This window comes from Pyrus communis, chromosome 16 (genome assembly GCF_041283825.1).
Source record: "Pyrus communis isolate YQ-2024b chromosome 16, ASM4128382v1, whole genome shotgun sequence".
Lineage (NCBI taxonomy): Eukaryota > Viridiplantae > Streptophyta > Magnoliopsida > Rosales > Rosaceae > Pyrus > Pyrus communis.
In genome coordinates, this window is record NC_142580.1 from 28,150,287 (window position 1) to 28,153,808 (window position 3,522).

Below are 3,522 nucleotides of genomic sequence, written 5' to 3' on the forward strand. Positions count from 1 at the left end.
GAACCATTAACCTTCATAATATGAATGGTATGCATGTCGTTAGTCCCATAAAATGCACATTCACTTAATTCCATAGATTGTAACTCAAGGTTAATGTCCTCAACACATTCTTCAAGTATCCCTGGATCTAAGTCATCAATCATAAGTAATTGCTTAAGACCACATTTATGACCCTTAATCCATTTGTCTAAACAAAACCAACATTCTCCTCTCTCCCTTTTCTGTTGAATCTTAGCTGGACTTAATTTCTTAATAGGCAAGGTACCCGTGTGAGGCACAGTATGTGGATTAATGCCAATAGTCTGAGGCTTAGTGTTCATAGCTGGTCTAGGGAAATTGGATTTCATTTTAGTGATCTTAGTGTCCAATTGCACAGCAATGGCTATGGCATCATGCACAGTTGTTGGTTTAAGCAATTTCACATCAAATTTTAACTCACGCTTAAGTCCCCCTAAGAAACAACTCTTGAGCAATAGAGGACCCAAATCAGTGGCTCTATTAGCCAAACGTAGAAATTTAACTATATATTCACAAAGAGTACATGTTTACTGGAGTTTAAACAGTGATTCAACGCTATCATCAAACTTCGATGGGCCAAATTTTTTGCAAAAAGCTCTAGTAAAATCCTCCTAGTGTAGAGTGGTGTTGACGCAATCCATGCATTTAAACCACTGCAAAGCTTCACCATCAAGATGGAAGGAGGCTATAAGGACTCTCTGAGCCTGAGGTGTGTTGTAGAACTGGAAGAATTGGTCTGCCTTGTAGATCCAAGCCAATGGCTCTTCACTGTCAACGAAATGAAGGAAGTCCACTTGAGGAGTCTAGGATTGACAAGGAGTTTGACCTCCACAAGTCCAATTTGGGCTTCTCGGCAGTTGAATCGAGTCCAACTAGTACGGTAGTGGATGATCGGGGATCACCGGAGCTGAAGAGCTCTCACTCTCTCGGTGAACAGCAATTTCTCAGCGAAATTATTCAAAATACCACTACTACAAAAGTACCTAGTAGTGTCATTTTAAAAAGCGACAAGAAAAACCCATTCCTGTTGGATATTAAGGAAAAATTCGACAGAAACTTATGTAATGGTGGATAAAAGAACCAATAGTATTGCTAGTGTCACAAAAAAGCTTTTGTCGTTGGTTAGTTCCCTTAATCCGCCAAGAAAAAGGAAAGTGTTTAAAAATAAAAAAATGACAGTAGTGTCAGATAAAAGTGTAATACCCCGTATTTAAATAAAAATGGTTATATATATGTGCGTGTATGTGGGTAATTATTTTGATGTAATGATTTTATTAGATTTATTTTATGCAAGAACCTACTTTCGATATGTAAAATAGTTTCAATGTAAAATCCTTTTTGCTACAAATTATTTCAAAAACTAGCTAGTAGTATTTCATGTTCATATGTAATTAGAGATATTTTTAGTTTGAATTGGAGAAGGGGAATATGATGAGTTTGGCTTTATTTTTCTCACAAAGGCTAAGTAGCGTTTTGCCAAACATTAAAGAATAAAGAGGAGGGGTTAGTCACTACTCTAGATAGGTTGAGGTGGGATTCTATATCTTATAGAGTATGGATGTGGCCTTTGGGTATTTGTCCACTTTGCATGATAATTTTTGTTTATGACTAACTTAAAACATGTTTTGTCATATGAACACATCCTATTGTCAATGATTAACTTCACATTTGGTGTGTTTCTATTAGAACACATAACAGGGCTAATGATTAGCTTAACATTTGTTTTCTTTCCATTGGACCACATGTCATAGTTAATAATTGGTGAGGATTCATCCCCCAAATTTGGAGAGGTGGGATTCTATATCCCTTAGAGTTTGGACGTGGCTTTTGATGCAAGGAACATCTTGCATGATATTCATTAGTTCATGATTAATCTAACACTTGTTGTTTTTCCATTGGAATACATATCATTCTTAATGAATAGGACAACAATTATTACTTTGTTATTGGAACACATTTTATGTCTAATGATTGGCACAACACTTAATTTTTTTCTATTGGCACACTTGTGGAGATTTTTTGGAGAGGAAGATGTCATGCAATCTTTATAAAGGAAGGAGCAAGAACCAACGGAGGACAGGGAGAAAAGAGAGAGGAAGAAGAAGAAGAAAAAAAGAAAAAAGAACAACTCCAAAATGAAAGCCTTTCATATTCCCTCCTTATCTTTCTTTTACATGTTCTTAGGGTTTTAAGCCATCTTTCATTGTGTTTGTAAGTCCCTCATATATAGTGAAATACAATGAAAGCAAACCCTAGTGGATGTAGTCGATTTGGCGAACCACTTAAATCTTGTATTGTTTATGCATTTACATTTTGAGATCATTGTTATGAGAGCACTCCCACTAAACCATCCAAAATCTCCATTTACTTCTCTTGAGAATGTTGTAAAATAAGGAGGACAAATCCCAGAAAATATGGGAGAGCTTGCCCAACAAAATTGCTCTATGGAACTCAGATGGGTTTATGCATCAATATCACTTAGAGAGAGATGGAGTAAAATGGTAAAGTAATATTTCTCAATTAGATTGTTGTGTGTTATCCACACTATATATTATTGATAATATAATACGATTTTGGCTACTAACAATTTGATTAGTGTTGTAGATATAATACAATTTTGGCTACTAACAGTTTGATTAGTGTTGCAGATGTTTTAGAGCATGTGATAATTGATATCCTTGTTACATGGCATATAGATAAGCATTCTTGTAAAGTAAGAAAAATAGTTAAGTTGTGTTTAAGTGGTAAGGATATTCAAGGACTGAAGTTTGCCTTGAATAGAAAATAATGAACCTTGTATACATCAGGTGTTGGGTGCAAGGCTTGAGTATAAGCTGGTTGGTTATAAAATAATGAAATCTTGTATATGTTAGTTGTTGGGGGAAGGGCTTGAATATACAATTGGGCGTCGGAGGAAGTGCCTGTATGATAAAGTGGAAACTGAGAATTTAATTACAAAAATTGGGGTTAAGGGGTGAACGGAAGTTAACTCATATTCTAAGGTATTCAGAGCCAAATGGTATAAGCATGGTATGGGACGTGCAGGTTTGGGTGCCTTAGGTATATGTTAGCGAGATTAGAACGGAGTGAGTACATTCATCATCTCATTTGCATCATGCATTCGAAAGAATTGTTACAATTCAATTATTATTTTGTTGGTACTTTTTGTTGTGAATTAATTTGTGCACTATAGTTATTTCGTTGCGTATTCAATAAATTTTATGTAAGATTTTGTTGATGTATGGTGTAATCATTATAATTTTATTTTATTTTCCACCATATCTTGGTTGTAGAATTTATTTGTATAATTAATATATGGCTCACACCCTAACTTGTGAATAGTCTTTATTCGCGGGTCGGGGTGTGACAAAAAGTAACGTTGAAACTCCTGTTTGATAATAAAAAAAGCATATTTGTGTCGCTCATAACTGACACCACTAATCATTAATAATAATATAAAAAATATAAAAAGCCTATTCCAATTTTTTATTAAATAAAATAAAT